The sequence below is a fragment of the Chiloscyllium plagiosum genome, unplaced genomic scaffold (assembly GCF_037043375.1).
Source record: "Chiloscyllium plagiosum isolate Xiang-an unplaced genomic scaffold, Cpla_swu_hap1 HiC_scaffold_2, whole genome shotgun sequence".
Lineage (NCBI taxonomy): Eukaryota > Metazoa > Chordata > Chondrichthyes > Orectolobiformes > Hemiscylliidae > Chiloscyllium > Chiloscyllium plagiosum.
Genome location: NW_028270140.1, coordinates 74,532,603 through 74,553,216, shown reverse-complemented (window position 1 = coordinate 74,553,216; position 20,614 = coordinate 74,532,603).

The window sequence follows — 20,614 nt, the reverse complement described above, 5'->3', positions numbered from 1 at the left end:
TATGAGCCATTGGTAATGTTAGGATGAGACTTCAGGGGAATCTGAGTCTAAGCGTCCTATTATGGATTGCTCAGCTATTTTGTTGTGTTATTGGGTCATACACTCCTTAGTTTCCCAAAGTTACCGCTAGCATTAATGGAACTTTTGTAATCATACTTTAGTTGCAGCTTGGATAATACAAAAGTTAACTTTCATCAAGGTTAGAACTTCTGCTCCATCTCACCTTTTCGTACTTATCAAGGTTTAGAGGGGTATGGGCCAATGCAGGCGTATAAGATTAGTTTAGTTTGGAAAACTTGGTCAGCGTGAACGAGTTGGACTGAAGGATCTGTTTCCCTGTTGTCTGACTCTCTGACTCTGTATGTATCTCACATCATGACTACATCATTACTGTTCTGAATGTTTCTGATATTAATTCCATTATTAACTTCCAATAAAGTCCAGAATTGTGGAGAGCCAATGTCTCATCTCTTCCTCCTTGATTTCTTCCCTTTTCCTCTTCCTCTTTCACTTCTTGAGGTGTCCTTTAAAAACCTGGTGGCAAGGGCTGCATCCCATAAAAGCCAGGTTACAGCAGAAGCAACAGTTCTTGTAGAGTTAGACAAATGCTCCAGTGAATTCTGCAGGAATCACCACAACCTCCAGACAACAAAGCATTATTTCAGAACACAGCAGGTTTGTTCCATTGTGTTCCAAATGGGGTACGATTTTCATGATCCAGTGGCTCAGGAGAGTCACCAGTCTGCTGTGGAGTGGATAGCCCTTATCATCAAACTGAGATGCATTAGTTTAATGTTTACATCTTTCATTACAGTACTCCATTAAGGAGTGATTCTTTAAATAATTGTTTTATTTGTTTGATTTTCTCAAAAACAAATGAAGAGTTATTTCTGCACCACCTAGTGTTGATGAGGACACTGATGGATATTTGTAACGTTGCATTCTGTAAATTGCTTTAGTATTCTGTAAAATATTGGTGTTCTATTTGACCATCTGGCTGTCAGTTGTTTAACATGGCAACAGAGATTAGGTGCAAAAAGTGAAGATTGGAAAATATCATATTGTTCCAGACAGAGCATTTAATCTGAAGGCTGAATCTTACATTTTTTGGTTAAGTCAGAGTTGCATTTAGGTTTTCTTGGAGGGCTTCCTGCCACGTCGTCGAGAGTATTTCCTCACCTGATTTTATCAAACACATCTCATTTATTACCAACCATGCCTCTCTCTCTTACACCCAATCTCTGCCCCATCTTAACATGTGCCAATCCCACAATAATTCATCACTCACTTAATATCTCAGCATTCACAGGCATTCCTTACATCACACAACCTTAAAAATACAATGATACATGTCAGTCCAGAGCTGATCTCCACACCTCCTGACGTTTTCCCCAGGGGTACTGGAGCCCCGCATGGTGGGCAGAATCCTGAAGGTCTGCTTGAAAGGATGGTGCTGATACGGTGCTTCCATTTCCCCGAGGATCAGCAGTGGAGGTTTAGACACCAAAAAATGTCAGCCTGGTCTGAGGTTACCATCCAGATTAAAGCACGCTCAGATCTGGAGGGTAATGCCCGACAATGTAGACAGGAGATCAATATCCTTTTCTACTTTGCCAATGTAAGTGCCAACATCTGCTTTTTGCTACCTCACACTCACTCAATCTCTGCTACTGTACCAGTAAGCCTTTGTAAAAAGTATTGCATTTTATATTGCCTGAAAATAATAAACATTAAATGTTCAAGTTTTCTGCTTAAATTCTGCCATATTAAATCCTAGATTTGTACAAAATAAGTTCCACCTGCAGTATTTTCATAAATCCAAGCATTTTCTTTACATACACACACACATACACACACACACGCACAATAGGGCACAAAGAGTCAAGAGTTCGCCATTTGGCTCCATACCGCTTATGATGAGAGGATCCTTACTCTGACCACCCTGACTATAGCTTTGATGGATTTCAAAATACAGATGGTTGTTCCATAAAAGAATTTATTATACATTTTAGCAGAGTGATTAGAAGAATTTAATTTGGAAATGCCTTGTTTAGTGCTCACATTTAATTGTCTGGATTACATTAAGCATCGTGCTGACCAATTTTTACAGCGTGGCAAGGAGAGAAGGTTGAGTGAAGCGAGGGCTGCCGGGAAGGGTACGTTTTCCCACTTAAAAAGGCACTTACCTCGGAAGTCGGGCCTCCATTTTTACAGCCCGGCGAGGAGAGAAGGTTGAGTGAAGCGAGGGCTTAATTACCGGGAAGGTAAGGGCTTAATTTATATTTGAGCAGTGGCTAAACCTGAGATACTACACATGTAGTGTCTCCCTCCTGCCCCCCCCTCTAACCAGAAGAAAAAGACTCTATAAGGTCAGGCTTTTATTTTTCTCTTTTTTTTTCATATATTTAAGTGCATTGCTTGGTTTTAGTTAGTTCATATAAAGCTAAGCTTACAATGGCAGGCGACTTCAGACCCGTGGCATGTGCCTCTTGCTTGATGTGGGAGCTTAGGAACGTTCCTGACTCTTACACTTTCAAGAATTGTGTCCAGCTGCAGCTCTTGTTTGACCGCATGACGGCTCTGGAGCTGTGGATGGACTCACTGTGGAATTTAGTGAACTGGTCGATTAGAATTGCTGAGGGAGACAGTGAAGGGGTGACCAAAAGACAGAAAAAGAGTAGGAAGGCAGTGCAGGTGTTCCCTGCGGCCATCACCCTCCAAAACAGGTATACCGTTTTTGGATACTGTTGGGGGAGAAGGCTCACCAGGGGAGGGCAGCAGTTGCCAGGATCATGACACCGTGGCGGGCACTGCTGTACAGAAGGGCGGGAAAAAGACTCGTAGGGCCATAGTCATAGGGGATTCTTTTGTGAGGGGAGTAGATAGGCGATTTTGTGGCCGAAAACGGGATTCCCAGATGATATGTTGCCTCCCAGATGCTTGGGTCAGGGATGTCACCAATCGGCTGCAGAGCATTCTAAAAGGGGAGGGTGAACAGCCAGTTGTCTTGGTGCATATAGGCACCAACGATATAAGTAGAAAACTAGATGAGGTCCTGAAAGAAGAATTTAGGGAGCGAGGAGAGAAGTTAAAGAGGAGGACCTCAAAGGTAGTGATCTCGGGATTACTAGCAGTGCCCTGTGCTAGCCAGGGTAGAAATGAAAAAATAGGCAGGATGAACACGTGGCTTGGGAGATGATGTAGGAGGGAGGGGTTCAGATTTCTTGGACATTGGGACCAGTTCTGGGGAAGGTGGGACTATTACAAAATGGACAGTCTACATCTGAACCAGACTGGAACCAATGTCCTTGGGGGAGTTTTTGCTACTGCTGTTGGGGAGGTTTTAAACTAATGTGACAGGGGACTGGGAACAAGTAGGCAGCGAGGTGGAGACTGGAGACTGTAAGAATTATGAAGATTGCATTAATAAAGAGGAGAGTAGGCAGAGAGCAGATGAGCACAAAAAAACTGGTAGCCTGAAATGCATCCACTTTAATGCAAAGAGTATAGTGTGTAAGGCAGATGAACTTAGGACTTGGATTGGTGCCTGGGAGTATGACGTTATTGCAATCACAGAGACTTGGTTGAAGGAAGGTCATGATGATTGGCAACTAAATGTTCCAGGATATAGACACTTCAGACAGGACAGGGAGGGAAGTAAAAGAGGGGGTGAAGTTGCATTGTTGGTACGATATCATGGCTGTGCTAAAGGAGCACACTATGGCGGGCTTGTGTAATGAGGCATTATGGGTGGAGCTGAGAATAAGAAGGGTGCAGTTATATTGTTGGGGCTGTATTACAGGACTCCCAACAGTGAATGTGAGGTAGAAGAACAAATAGGTGAACAGATTATGGAAAGATGTAGAGGCAATAGTGTAGTGGTGATGGGAGATTTTAATTTTCCCAACATTGACTGGGATACACCTAGCGTCAGAGGTCTGGATAAGGTAGAATTTGTAAGAAGCGTCCAGGAGAGCTTTCTAGAGCAGTATGTCACTGGTCCGACGAGGGAAGGGGCCATATTGGATCTGGTACTGGGGAACGAGCCGGGACAGGTGGCAGAAGTTGCGGTGGGGGATTTCTTTGGGAACAGTGAGTTTTAGAATACTCATAGGTAAAGAAGAGAGTGGTCCTAAGGGAAGAGTACTAAACTGGGCCAAGGCCAATTATATCAAAAAGAGGCAGGAGCTCGGAAATGTGCATTGGACACAGCTATTTGAAGAGAAGTCCACATTTGAGATTTGGGAGGTTTTCAAAGATAGGTTAAAGATAGACATGTCCTGTTGAAGGCAAAGGATAGGAAGGGCAAGATTCGTGAACTGTGGATGACAGGAGCAATTCTACGACTAGCCAAGAGGAAAAGGGAAGCGTACTTAAGGTCTAGGCAGCTAAGAACAGAACGGGCCCTGGAGGAATGTTGGAAGAGCAGGACAAGTCTTAAACGAGGAATCAAATGGGCTAAAAGGTGTCATGAAATAGCTTTAGCAAGCAGAATTAACCCGAATCCCAAAGCATTTTATTCTCATATAAAAAGCAAGCGGGCAACTAGAGAAAGGATTGGTCCACTAAAGGATAATGAGGGAAGGCTGTGTGTCGAACCTGAGCAAATGGGTGAGATTCTGAATGATTACTTTGCATCAGTGTTCACTGAGGAGAGGAACATTATGAATGTTGAGATTAGTGATAGAAGTTTGATTAGTCTGGATCACATTGACATAAGTACGGAAGATGTGTTGGGTAGGCTAGAGGTTATTAAGGTGGACAAATCTCCAGCATGGATGGGATCTATCCCAGGTTGCTGAGGGAGGCGAGAGACGAAATAACTGGGGTCCTGACAGATATCTTTGTGTCATCTTTAAATACAGGTGAGGTGCCGGAGAACTGGAGGGTTGCTCATGTTGTCCCCCGTACAAGAAGGTTAGTAGGGATATTCTGAGTGCCTACAGACCAGTGAGCCTGACATCAGTGGTGGGAAAGTTGCTGGAGAAGGTACTGAGGGATACGATCTATTTATATTTAGAAAAGAATGGGCTTACCAGTGATAGACAACATGGTTTTGTGCAGGGGAGATTGAGCGTTACCAACTTAACAGAGTTCTTCAAGGAAGTGACGAAGTTGATAGATGAAGGAAGAGCTGTTGATGTCATATACATGGACTTTAGTAAGGTGTTTGATAAGGTTCCCCATGGTAAACTAATGGAGAAAGTGAAGTCACATGGTGTGCAGAGTGTCCGAGTGAGGTGGATAAAGAACTGGTTGAGCAACAGGAGACAGAGAGTAGTAGTTGAAGGGAGTTTCTCAAAATGGAGAAAGGTGACCAGTGGTGTTCCACAGGGGTCAGTGTTGGGGCCACTGTTGTTTGTAATATACATAAATGATCTGGAAGAGGGCACTGTTGGTATGATCAGCAAGTTTGCAGATGACACCAAGATTGGTGGAGTAGCAGAAAGCATAAGGGACTGTCAGAGAATACAGGAGGATATGGATAGGCTGGAGAGTTGGGCGGAAAAGTAGCAGATGGTTTTCAATCCAGACAAATGTGAGGTGATGCATTTAGGCAAGACTAATTCTAGAGCGAATTATACAATAAACAGAAGAGCCTTGGGAAAAGTTGATAGGCAGAGAGATCTGGAAGTGCAGGTCCATTGTACCCTGAAGGTTGCTGCACAGGTGGATAGAGTGGTCAAGAAGGCATATAGTATGCTTGCCTTCATTGGACGGGGTATTGAGTATAAGAGCTGGCAAGTCATGTTAAAATTGTACAAGACATTGGTTCAGCCGCATTTAGTGTACTGTGTACAATTCTGATTGCCACATCACCAAAAGGATGTGGACGCATTGGAGAGGGTGCAGAGAAGGTTTACGAGGATGTTGCCTGGTATGAAAGGTGCTAGCTCTGGAGAGAGGTTGAGTAGGTTAGGTTTATTTTTATTAGTAAAAAGGAGATTGAGGGGGGACCTGATTGAGGTTTACAAGATCATGAAGGGTATAGACAAGATGGATAGAGACAAGCTTTTTCCCAGGGTGAAGGATTCAATAATGAGAGGTCACGCTTTCAAGGTTAGAGGTGGAAAGTTTAAGGGGGATACAGAGGGTGGTGGGCATTTGGAACGCGTTGTCAGCAGAGGTAGTAGAGGCAGGCACGGTAGATTCATTTAAAATGCGCCTGGACAGATGCATGAGTAGGTGGGGAGCAGAGGGATACGGATGCTTAGGAATTGACTGACAGGTTTAAACTGTACATTTGGATCGGCTCAGGCTTGGAGGGCTGAAGGTCCTGTTCCTGGGCTGTAAATTTTCTTTGTTCCTTGTTCTTTGAAATGTGCATGAGGATGGACTTCTAGTCTTAACTGGCATTCAGTTCTCAAAAAAAGACATTCCTTTTGGATCATGCTTTTAAAATAAGAATTCTATGGAAACAAGCATTTCAGCAAATACAACATTCAACAGTGTCACAGGGAATGTAGGACCCGATGCTTCCCATCTCTCTTGGCCGCCATCTTAATCATAGAGCTTGTGCTTAGTTCCGCTGGTCTCCTTTCCTTCTTACTGGCTTCAAAACTCTTGCATTTCTATCTTTCCTTTATTTCTGGTGAGATATCATCAAAACAAAACATTATCTTGTTCCACAGATTTTGCTTGACCTGTTGAGCATTTCCAACTTTGTCAGATATCAGTCTGAATAAATTGTACTCGATATAAGAAGCTTTAATCCAATAACCTATATTAGTTGAATTTACTTAGATTGGTTAAAATGTTATTCAGAGTCATTGAGTTGTAAGAATCAAAGTAATTTTGAGGAGTATGAAAGTTGAAACTTTATTGCTGGAACAGCACAGCAGGTCAGGCAGCATCCAGGGAACAAGAGATTTGACGTTTCGGGCACAGGCCCTTCTTCAGGAATCCTGAAGAAGGGCCTGTGCCCGAAACGTCGAATCTCCTGTTCCCTGGATGCTGCCTGACCTGCTGTGCTGTTCCAGCAATAAAGTTTCAACTTTGATCTCCAGCATCTGCAGACCTCACTTTCTCCTTGAGGAGTATGAAAGTCTTACAAGTTTCAGGATCAGGTTTAACAGCACATTAAGGTCATTAATATGGTCAAGCAGCCACAAGCTAAAATTGGACATTCTAAATTGACCCACAGCCAGTGAAATGGGACCCAATTGAAAACTGGCCAAACTTAATTAAACAGCAGCCAACAGCTTCAGAGAATGGTGGAAACCAAAGTAAAAGAGGTCACAAAGGTCAGAAGGAACCAGCCTGAGGGTTGCCTGAGGAATGTGCATTGACGGAGTATTGATCAAACTTTCTGGCACCTTGACTTCTAGCTATTGCCTAATGATGTGCACTTTTCACTTCCAGCAGAGCAATAGTGAAGGGTATTGGCATGATCCCAGTGGATGCTTTGAACCCCGCTCATGACCCTATGGGCCAAAAGCTACAGAACATTCAGGAAGGTCTGGAAGAGGGAGGTAAAAACATACACCTGGTAGCCACCTCCTCAGTGAAGACTTGCTGAAAGACTTGTGGTGGAAGACTGTGTGGCAACCCAAGAAGACCCAGAAGAAGATCCACCCTGACCTGCAAAATCCACCTTCATGAAAGAGAGCCAGCTTTATCTGACCGATTGGAGAGGAAGGAGATTCTAATGGCTCAGCTCAAACACGGGAATCATTGTGGATAATATCCCTTCTCTGGTGGATAGAGTGAAATAGAGAGTAAATATTGTGGGAATTTGGGAAATGGTCACATCGTCTTTTTATTAAGGAATATTTTGTTAATAAAATTGAGTTGAACCGCAAACCGAATTCTGTGTTTGTTTGTTTTCCTCACCAACAAGAGTGCTTGGGTAAATTATTTTTAATACATAAATTGGTCAAAGTGTTCAAAGAACAAAGAACACTAAATAAGAGTGGTACTTCCAGTAGGATAGCTTGAGTAAGCTACTTAATTTGTTGTAATATAGTCTTGAGTGATTCACCTTGCTGAAGTAAGAAATGATGCAGAGTGTATGGTTATGTCAGGCTGTGGAACAGAGCTCTCAATTTTGACTCAAATCCCCAGTTGTTAGTGGTTTATTTTTCTCGAACTTGGGCAGTATGGGACGTTGTCATTCCCAATGCCGAGACCAATGTGAGATCATTTGTCTAGTCTTATTCTTTTTCAAAATCCTTGAGATGTTTGTACAGACTGCTACGGCAACAGCCAGAAGTGACATACAACCTGACTACAGTCCATCACCTCCCAAGATGGACATGTGCCTGCTGTACTGATTTGCTACAATTGATTGGCTTTTCAGGCCTCTCCCAAGTGTACTTAAGAATTAATTACATTGCTGTGGGTTTGGAGTCATATAGAGACTAGGTAAGTACAACTAATTTCCTTCTCTAAAAGACATCAGTGAACCAAATGGTTACTTTACAATAATCCAGACAGTCCATGGTAATAGTTACTGAAGTCAGTATTTTATTCCGGATGATTCAATTCATGAAATTAAATTCCACCAATTGTTGTCACAGGATTTTAGCTCATGTCTCTAGAGCATTACTGTAACATTACCACTTTTTCAGCCACAATTTTCCAATGTCAGGTCTTCCACAGTGAACATGTGGTATTTGCATTCATATTGTTTCATTGATCATCACCACATTTTTCCACTGCGGGTATTGTTTGCATTAAATTACCAATTTTACAAATTAAATCATGTATCAATTATACTGCAAAAGGTTAATTGTTATATTGTGCAAGTATGTCTTTTAATGTTTATTGGAGAGTCAAATTTCGTAAAGAGCTAACAGGACTCTATCAAACTAAAATAAATATGCATGTTGTATTTTCTACCATCTCTGAATGTCCTGAAGTGCTTTACAGATAATTGCTTTGGAAATGGAGACACTGCTGAAACATAAGAAATTCAGCAAATAAATTGCACAGAAAAACTCCCCAAAACATAAGCTGATAATGACCAAATATTCTGTATTTTTAATGATCTTCATTATGGATAAATATTGATTAGGATAACATTCCCACTCATCAATCGGACACCATTTTTAGTGTTTGCATTCATACACTGTAGATGTTATATTCTGTGGGTCAATATGTGTGTTTCAAGGATAATTGCGTGTGGTAAGTGGTACTCTTCAGATTGTTTTAGATGAGGGTTTCACCAGATTGACAGTGGTCAAACATGATCTTCCCACTCACCCTCTGAATATGCTATTGCTATTATCAGTTCTCTTTTGAAACAATTTTGATAAAAGCATAGCTCCTAGCTAACTTCTGAGCACAGTATTTGATAGAATATTTATTTTCCCAACAGAAAACAGTATTTGCTATAATGAGAATTCATTAACAATCCTTTAATTGCTTTTAATAAGTGATGGGTGTAGATTGAATGCACAGATCATTAGTGCAAACTAGTGATGCTTTGACATGGCAGATGAATGAGTCTAACAGAAATTCTGGCAGCAAATGATGTTACAACTTTTTCTTTAAGTTTTCCACCTATTTTAGTCTACATGAACTCTAACATGGTTGACAATTCTAAGTTTTTTGTCAATGAAACCAAAGGGTAGATGAGGGAGAACTAGTTTAATAGGATTTTCATACTACCTTTAATAACATGCTGCACAAGCATTATTATACAACATCAGAGTGTTTGGAATTCAAGAATAATATATTTGCATGGATTGAGGATTGTTCAATGCACAGCACATAGAGAGTAGAAATAAACAAATCATTTTCATGTCACAGGCTGTAATGATCAGATCTTAGTCATCAGTAACTTACAACCCATGTCAATGATTTGGATGAGGAGATTGACTGTAACAAATCCAAGAGAAATTGAGGACTGCAGATTCTAGAGATCAGAGTTGCAAAATGTTGCACTCGAAAAGCACAGTAGGTCAGGCAATATCCGAGGAGCAGGAGAATTGTTTTGGGCATAAGCCCTTCATCAGGAATGTGGGGGCAGGGGTGGTGGAAGAAAGGGGGCTGAGAGATAAATAAAAGGGGTGGCCATGTGGGGAACATAGCTGGGAAGGCGAGAGGTAGATGCAGGTGGGGGGTGATGATGATGGGTCAAAGCGGAACATGGACCGGATACGTGGGTAGGAAGATGGATAGATAGGACAGTTTAACAGGGCAGTGCTGAGTTGAAGGTTTGGATCTGGAATGAGGTGGGGGAAGGGGTGATGAGGAAACTGATGGAGTCAATGTTGATGCCATGTGGTTGGAGATTCCCAAGTTGGAAGATGAGGCATTCTTCCTCCAGGCGTCAGGTGTCCAGGATTTGGAAGGGAGGGATGCCCAGGATTTGCTGGGACACATGCACCAAACAGCTCCACCACCCTGTGGCCGGTCACTTGAACTCCCCCTCCACCACCAAATCCTAGCCACCCAACACCTGGAAAAAAATTGATAAGGAAGACTCAAAAAATTTGCAAAAGTCTGGCTGAGTGGACAAACACCTGAGTAATTGAGTGTAATGTAATGGTGGCAAAGTGGTCAGCACTACTTTCACACAGTGCTGGTGACCTAGATTCAATCCTAACCTTGGATAACTGCCTGTTGGAAGCTTGCGGGTGCTTGCCCTGTGTCTGTGTGAATTTCTGCTGATTGTTCTGGTTTCCTCTCACAGTCCAAAGATATGTATGTTAGGCCATGCTAAATTGCCCTGTGGTGTTCAGGAATGTTCAAGCTAGGTGGTAAATGTGGGGATAGGAGGGCATGGTCTTTGGAGGGTAGTGAAGACTTGATAGGCTGAATGATCTGTATCTGCAGGAATTCTATATAATTATAATGTTCTTTACAAACGGATGAAAGATTGTACATGGTTACACGATAAATGGCACAGAAGCAGATTATTTGGTCCAATCAGTGCATGCTGGTGTTTATTTTCCACTTGCACCTCCCCACATCTTTTCTCATTAGAGCTACAAATAATCTCAAATGTGTAAAGTTTCATTTTAAACATATCTATAACAACTCCCTGTGGTAGTATGTTCCACATTTTCAAAACTCTTTGGTTAAAGAAGATTCTGGGTAATCCAAGATGGAGGATGGGAGAAATTTCTGGCTGCAACAGGCTGCTCTTTTTTTGAGGTATTTTAGGTGTTGGAGGTGATTTCCCCATATTCCAGGAGCAGCAATTATTGTTTTAAATACTATTGGAACTTTGGAGAAAAATAGTCAAAATACTTTTAAAGGGGAAAGGGACAGACAAAGGGAGCACATGGTCGGGTCAGTGTAGGAGAGAGAGAGAGAACGAAACCCACACTGCTAACTGACACAGCAGTGAACCTGTGCAGTTACTGCCTTTGCTGTTGAATTCATGTATCACTGGACGTCGGAGTGCGTCTGGAAAAATTAACAAACAGTGAAATTTACAACTGATCTTGGAGGAACCTGTTTGGGAGAGGTGACCGCACAGAGACAGATAAGTGAATAGTTTTAAGTGGGCCTTGGGGCTTTGCCGTAAGTCTGCAGTAGCGAGTAGAGTGGGTTCTTTCTTGATTATATGTTTTTATTGAGATATATCTCTTGATTAAACTTAAAAATATAAGCCATAAGTATTAAGTTAGCCTGGACCAGTAGTTTGCAGAGGAATAAGACAGGGATATTTTCTGGGTCTGCAGATTGGAAGAAGCAAAAATGGCCCTTAGTGGAGCGATACGCTCTTCTTGTCATATGTGGGAGTTTAGGGAGAGTTTATGTGTTACTGGGGATTATATCTAGTAAATTACATTGGTTGCGAATCCTATCAGATCAAATGGATTGGTTGGAGCGACAGTTAGAAGCAATGAGGAATTTACAAGAGCAAGGTGGTGTGATGGATGGCAGTTATAGAAAGGGAGAAAAGTTGCAGATACAATCATATAGATAAGCTAACTCCTGAAAAGGTAAGAAAGGTAGGCAGCATGTGCAGAAGTCTTCTGTGGCTATTCCAATTTCAGACAAGTATGCTGTTTTGGAAAATGTAGGCGGTGATGGATTCTCAGGGGAATGTAGCACGAACAGCCAAGTTTCTGGTATTGAGACTGGTTCTAATGCAATAAGGGGTACATCAAGTTCCCAGAGATCGAGTGTGTTAGGGGACACTGTAGTCCGAGGCACTGATAGAAGTTCCTGAGACTTATAGCGAAAAATCAGAATGGTGTGTTGCTTCCTTGGTGGCAGGATCAAGGATATCTCAGAGAAGTCGCAGAATGTTCTCGAGGGGGAGAGGGACCAGCAGGAGGTCATTATACACATTGGAACCAACAACATAGGAAGGGAAAAGGTTGAGTAGTAATATCTGAATTACTCCCCGTGCTATGAGCTAATGAGGGTAGGAATATGAGGATAGAGCAGATGAATGCATGGCTGAGCAGTTGGTGTATGGGAGAAGGATTCACATTTTTGGATCATTGGAATCTCTTCTCCCATTTCAGGATGGATTGCACCTGAATTGGAAGGGGACTAATATACTGGCAGGAAGATTTGCTAGAACTGCTCAGGAGGATTTAAACTAGTAAGGTGGGGGGATGGGAGGGACCCAGGGAGGTGGTGAGGAAAGAGATCAATCTGAGACTGGTACAGTTGAGAAAAAAAAAGTGAGTCGAACAGTCAGGGCAGGCAGGAACAAGGTAGAACTAATAAATTAAACTGCATTTATTTCAATGCAAAAGGCTTAAAAGGGAAGGCAGATGAACTCAGGGCATAGTTAGGAACATGGGAATGGAATATCATAGCAATTATAGAATCAGCTCAGGGATGGACAGGACTGACAGCTTAATGTTCCAGAATACAAATGCTACAGAAAGGACAAAAAAGGGAGGCAAGAGAGGAGGGGGAGTGACGTTTTTGTAAGTGATAGCATTACAGCTGTACTGAGGGAGAAAATTCCCAGAAATACATCCAGGGAGGTTATTTGGGTGGAACTGAGAAGTAAGAAAGGGATGATCACCTTATTGGGATTGTATTATAGACCCTCTAATAGTCAAAGGGAAATTGAGAAACAAATTTGTAAGAAATATAGGATGTTTATAGTAGTGGATTTTAACTTTCCAAATGTCGACTGGGACTGCCATAGTGTTAAGGGTTTAGATGGAGAGGAATTTGTTAAGCATGTACATGTGGATGTACCTACTAGAGAAGGTGCAAAACTCGACCTACTCTTGGGAAATAAGGCAGGGCAGGTGACTGAGGTGTAAATGGGTGAGCACTTTGGGGCCAGCGACCATAATTCTACTAGTTTTTAAGTGGTGATGGAAAAGGATAGACCAGATCTAAAAGTTGAAATTCCAAATAGGAGAAAGGCCAATTTTGATGGTACTAGGCAAGAACTTCCAAAAGCTGACTGGGGGCAGATGTTCGCAGGTAAAGGGACGGCTGGAAAATGGGAAGCCTTCAGAAATGAGATAATGAGAGTCCAAAGAAAGCATATTCCTGTTAGGGTGGAAGGAAGGGCTGGTAGATATAGGGAATGCTGGATGACTAAAGAAATTGAGGGTTTGGTTAAGAAAAAGAAGGAAGCATATGTCCTGAGAAGAGTATAAAGGCAGTAGGTGTATACTTAAGAGGGAAATCAGGAGGACAAAACGGGGACATGAGATAGCTTTGACAAATAGAATTAAGGAGAATCCAAAGGGCTTTTCAAAATACATTAAGGACAAAAAGATAACAAGGGAGAGAATAGGGCCCCTCAAAGAACAGTAAGGCAGCCTTTGTATGGATCTGCAGATGGGAGAGATACTAAACGAGTATTTTGCATCAGTGTTGACTGTGGAAAAGGACTTGGAAGATACCGAATGTAGGGAAATAGATGGTGACATCTTGAAAAATGTTCTTATTACCGAGGAGGAAGTGCTGGATGTCTTGAATTGCATACAAGTGGATAAATCCCCTGGACCTGATCAGGCATACCCTAGAACTCTGGGGTAAGCTAGGGAAGTGATTGCTGGGGCCCTTGCTGAGATATTTGTATCATCGATAGTCACAGGTGAGGTACCAGAAGACTGGAGCTTGGCTAACATAGTGCCACTATTTAGGACAAGGTAGGGAACTATAGACTGGTGAGCCTGACGTCAGTGGTGGGCAAGTTGTTGGAGGGAATCCTGAAGGACAGGATGTACATGTATTTGGAAAGGCAAGGACTGATTAAGGATAGTAAGATGGCTTTGTGCATGAGAAATCATGTCTCACAAAGTTGATTGAGTTTTTCAAGAAGCAACAAAGAGGATTGATGAGGGCAGAGTGGTAGACATGAACTCTATGGACTTCAATAAGGCGTTCAACAAGGTTCCCCATGGGAGACTGGTTAACAAGGTTAGATCTCATGGAATACAGGGAGAACTAGCCATCTGGATACAGAACTGGCTCAAAGGTAGAAGACAGAGGGTGGTGATGGAGGGTTGTTTTTAAAACTAGAGGCCTGTGACCAGTGGAGTGTCACAAGGATCGGTGCTGGGTCCTCAACTTTTTGTTATTTATACAAATGATTTGGATGTGAGCATAAGAGGTACAGTTAGTAAGTTTGCAGATGACACCAAAATTGGAGGTGTAGTGGACAGCGAAGGAGGTTACCTCAGATTACAACAGGAACTGGACCAAATGGGCCAATGGGCTGAGAAGTGGCAGATGGAGTTTAATTCAGATAAATGCGAGGTGCTGCATTTTGGGAAAGCAAATCTTAGCAGGACTTATGCACTTAATGGTAAGGTCCTAGGGAGTGTGGCTGAACAAAGAGACCTTGGAGTGCAGGTTCATAGCTCCTTGAAAATTAGATTAGATTAGATTAGATTAGATTACTTACAGTGTGGAAACAGGCCCTTCGGCCCAACAAGTCCACACCGCCCCGCCGAAGCGCAACCCACCCATACCCCTACATTTACCCCTTACCTAACACTACGGGCAATTTAGCATGGCCAATTCACCTGACCTGCACATCTTTGGACTGTGGGAGGAAACCGGAGCACCCGGAGGAAACCCACACAGACACGGGGAGAACGTGCAAACTCCAGAATGTTTTGTTGTGGGTGTAATGAAGGTTCATCAGACTGATTCCTGTGATGAGAGGTTATCCTATGAAGAAAGAAAGAATAGCCTGGATCTATATTCCCTATTGTTTAAGTGATTAAAAGATGATCTCATTGAAACATATAATCAAGGCAACACTGATAGATTTTTTTGGATACTTTAGAGAATCAAGGAACATGGTGACTGGGAAAAAAGTGGTAGGGATAGAAAATCAGCCGTGATTCTATTGAATGGCAGAGCAGATTTTGTAGGGTCAAATGTCTTACACCTGCACCTATTTTTAATGTTTTTACAGTAAAGCCACAGATATAGAAAACATAACCTGAAATACTTGGTCAGTATCTTAATTGCCATGCAATTCACCTTTACTGATTAAATTCAAATTTCCTTAATCCCATCCTGGTCCAAATAGATCATACATAAACAGGTTCTAAGTGTTGTAAATGTTCCTAGCCTAAACGTCTATTGATACCACAAATTCTCAGCAAACTAATGCAGTATGCGGTGTGTTGTATGAACAACGATGTGTAATCTCCATAATGAGTATAATTCACACAGCAAACAAAACTAAAGATTTTAGAAAAGTTTGGAAGAAAAGGGTTTCTCCAGTCCTGTCCAATTCCTGTGGGATCACTGAAAGGTTGACAGAATGAAGTGATCCCTCAAGAACAGCAGAATTCATAGGGCAGATTACTTCATAATGCCGGCTGGCAATTGATTGTCAGGTCTAAAAGTTGACGGAAATACAAGAACCGAGCTGAAGGCTCATCTGCACAGTGCACAATAGGAGCAATCTTCACTTCTGGTGATGGTTAATTTAGTTGACTGGATATATAGTATATCATCATTTGGAATGATACTCGAAGTGTAAGTTGATTTCTACTCTAACTGAGGTAGATTTCAGGCCTGCCTTTTCGCTCTATCAACAAGAATGAAAGCAACGGAAAACCACTAAAAATAAATTGAGGACGAAGCATCGGCAATGAACCAAGAACATCTTCAGGTCCAATGAATTGATCTTCACTTAACCAATGGGCAGAAATCTGACATGATAAGATCATGTGATCAGATTAAATGTTACTCTCTATAACTTCAGCAGAAAATTGGCTGTACTTATGGATACAGAGATTAAAAGATGATTTTCTGCTGAGTTTTTACTGCTGTGCAAAGATTATATCAGGAAATCAGGAGAATATAAGTTCTCTGCTGCGCTGTACAAAATAAAAATTTTCCTTCTTTCAATTCTTCTAGAAAGACATGCAATAACTTTCCCAGCCCAAAATATCCAAGAACCCATTCCTGGGTTGCATGAGTCTAGATAGAGGAGACACTGACCCAGGCTGTTCCTTATATCTTCACGTCAAGGTCATTTGCCTGACAGGGGCAGGTGAATAGTATCCGCAAAATCTCAGGAATGACACTTAAACCCAGAGGAGGTTAGGGAAAATTGGAGCAAACCTCATGAAGTAGTATTGCACTATCACAAGTTATCAAAAGTTTAGTTTGTAAAATTTCCAAGATTATAATGTATTTAGCATCATCTTGTGGCACAAAGTGGTACTGTGTTTGAGTCTTTTAAAACTAAAATTTACTTAAACCATGTTTTCTGTCAATCTGACTCTGGTATTAAGAAACACAATTAGAAAGGAAACATTTCAAAGGAAATGAATAATATTTGTAATAATTATAAATTTAACATTTGTAATATTATAAAAAATGTGATTCAAATTAAATTTTACTTAAAACAATTTTTCTGTCAAACTGACTGGTACTGAGAAGCACAATTACAAACTAAATATTTCAAATAGGGAATGAATAACATTTGTAATTATTACAAATGTAAAATTTGTAATAATTACAAATATAAAATTTGTAATAATTACAAATATTATTCATTCCCTATTTGAAAATTAAGTAAAATTATATCCCTATGTAAAATTTGTAATATTATAAAAGATGTGTAATAGAATTTTGATTTAACAAATTTTCACTGAATTTCACATTTAACCAAAATGCTCGTTTTTTAATATGAATTTTCAGTATGCTTAAATTCTGAATTGTTTGTTTCTGAAACTGATATGCTTGAAAAATATTTAGTGATTACAGTTGGCCATCCACATATTCCTAAAGTCTACTTTTGCAATAATGGTGCAATCATTTATCACATGAAAGAAAGCTCTAGACATATTTCAAACAAATGGTACTCTTTATAGCTGCAGGCAGCTGCCTTTATCTGGAGATCAGGATAACATCAGAGGTCTGACTCTTGAACAGGCTGGTAATTAAAACATCAGTGCAGGTGTACAAAAATGGAAAACACTGTCATATTACTAATCTGGGAAAGTACTGACCATACCTGTTGGGATCACACTTTGTTCATTGTTTTTGAAAGAAAACTACTGAAACATTGGCAAGTGTGGTATTTTCTAATTCTTTAGGTACATTTTTCTACACTTTTAAATACACCATTATCAAAAAACCATATGCATGCTCATGTTATAATTATTATATTACTTTGGCATTGAAAGTGTGCACTTTAATTTTGGAAGTAAGCATTTCCAATAATTCTTTTAGGTCATTGCAGAAGATGTGGAGATAATAAATCTACTTCACAACATGCTCCCAACATACCCAGAGGGAACCCTTTTGGGACCATTTGTCTTTTGTTCATTATCTTGTCTGGTTCATGCAGTGGTCTAGTTCATGCTCAATGAGTTTCAAACAGCTTTTGGGATCAGAAGTCATCCACTTTTCACCTGGCATCTTTTTATATTTCAAATTATATTAAATTTTTTCCATCACATTATATACTTCTCAAGAACCTATTTAAGGGTTTCAGTTGATCGAATATGCTATTCCTGTTATTGCCACTTCTGACACATATACAGAAAAGGTTAAACATGTGAACCATGACTTCCAAAGTGGATAGAATAAATATTACAGTGGAGTCCAGCTTCCTGATTGTCCAGAAGTTCCAGGCAACAAATTCTTTGCCCAAGGTTTCACATCATTGTGCAAATGACAAACAATCTTTTTGATGCATAAGGCTGTAAAATATTTTGTGATTTGTAAAGCATTTATCTTCATTCATAGGTCCAAGAAATTGATACACCACAAGTTCAAGACCTAATTTTGTGGACTCTTATTTAATTGGCAATTTCTTTCAAGGAAAATGAAAGTTGCAACCTACTTTTAAGAAGATTCTTTTTAATTCAAACGAATATTAACACAATACCACAGGTCTAAGATTAAGAGTAGCATTTTTGTTCTAGGGTGGGGATCCCAACATTGTGATAATTTCTGAAGCATAATACACATATCCTGATTTGTGATTGAGAAACCAGTTAATAACTGGAGAGTACACTCACCACCCCATTAAAGATGGCAAATGGATATCTGACTCTGCAGAGCGAAAGGGAAGTTCTCCAGAAATGAAAGTAATGCAGCTTTCTGTTGTAGGAAAGAGAGAGATCAAGAGTTTACAAGATGAGTACAGGTTGCTTCGGAATGCTTTTAAGATCGGCAACTTAAAATGGCAGCAGTTGCCAGATTGCTCTCTGTATGCCCAAACAACAGTCTGCAAATCAGCTGCTGTGGTTGAGGGTTGTAAGATGGAGCAGAGGATGAGTAATGGAAGTGAGCATGCAGAGCGTGTGCAACAGATGCTTAAATGTTGAAAAGGAGCACTGGCTCTCCAGTGTGTCAGTGGAAAGCTGCGTTTCTTTCTCTGGCTACAATTCAGCCATGCAGGCTTGCAGGGGAACGCAGCTACTCACTTCTTGCAGCAATGGTCACAAAACCTTGAGAATTCTGTCTGAAAATTTTGTTCACCATTGGAAATAAAACTCATGTTTCATTGAAGCCCAATCATGAGTCCACTTGAAAGGTCTATGAATTTCCCTTTTCATTATTGACAGGTCCTGCTTCATAGATAAAGCAGAAAAATCTGAGAAAAGGAAGCAGATATAAGTGCTTAGGTCTTTAAAATGTATTCATTCACAGACTGTGGGTACGGCTAGCTAGGCCCATGTTTATTACCCAACTCTAATTGCTCTTGAGCAGATGGTGGTGAACCACCTTCTTAGACAGCTGCAATCCACCATGTGTTGTAGGAAGCTCAGTTCTGTCAGGGAGAGGGTTCCAGGATTTTGACCCAATCATAATGAAGGAGCGATGATATATTTCTAAGACAAACTGGTATGCCACTTGAAAGGAAGTTGCAAATAATACAGATGTCAAGCTGTCAAGGGGAGATGGTAAAATTCTGTCTTGTTTGAGATGGTCATTACCTGACATTTACAAGAGTCACAGAATCCTACAGCATGGAGACAGGTCCTTTGGCCCAAACTGGTCCATGCTGACCAAAATGTCCATCCAGGCTAACTCTATTTCCCTGCACTTGGCCATATCCTTCTAACCCTTTCCGATCATGTATTTGTCCAAATGCCTTTTAAATGTTGTTAATGAACCCACCTCAACCACTTCTGTTGGCAGCTCATTCCACATACGTACCACCCTCTGTGTAAAAGCGTTGCTCCTCAGGTTCCCTTTTGTCTTTCCCCTCTAACCTTAAACTGATGCCGTCTATTCCTCGAGTCCCCAACCCTGGGAGAAAGACTGAGTGCATTCACCCTATCCATGCCTCTCATCTTATACATCTCTATAAGATCCCCTCTCAGTCTCCTAGGCTCTAAAGAAAAAAGTCCTAGTTTGTCCAACCTCTCCCTAAAACTCAGACCATTGAGTCCAGCCACCATCCTTGTAAATTTCTTCTGCACTCTTTCCAGTTTAATAACATCTTTCGTATAACAAGGCTACCCAAACTGAACACAATGATCTAAGTGCAGCCTCACCAACATCCTGTATAACTGCAACATAACTTCCCAACTTCTATTCTCAATTACCTGATTGATGAAGACCAGTGTGCCAAAAGCCTTTTCACTGCCCTGGCTACCTGTGACTTCACTTTCAGAGAATTGTGAACCTGAACTCCAAGATCCCTTTCTTCCACTATTCTCCGTAAGGCTCTACTATTCACCATGAAACTCCTACTTTGGTTTGACTTTCCAAAATGCAAAACCTCACACTTATCTATATTAAACTGCATTTGCCATTTCTCGGCCAACTTTCCCAGCTGATCAAGGTCCCGCTGCAATTTCTGATAATCCTCCTCACTGTCCACGATACCGCCTATTTTAGTGTCATCACAAACTTACTGATCATGCCTTGTATATTCTCATCCAAATCATCGACATAGATAACAAAAAGGAATAGGCCCAGCACCGACCTCTGAGGTGCTTCACTCCACAGACTTCGAGTCTGACAAGCATCTTTCCACTATTACCGTCTGCTTCCTGCCATCAAGCCAATTTGGTATCCAATTTGCCAGCTCCCCCTGGATTCCACGTGATCTGATCTTCCAGAGCAGCCTGCTGTGTGGAACCTTATCAAAGGCCTTACTGAAATTCATGGAGACTACGTCTACTGCCCTGCCTTCATCAACTTTCCTGGTCACTTCATCAAAGAACTTTAACAAGTTTGTGAGGCATGATCTCCCACTCACAAAGCAATGCTGACTACTCCTATTCAAACCCTG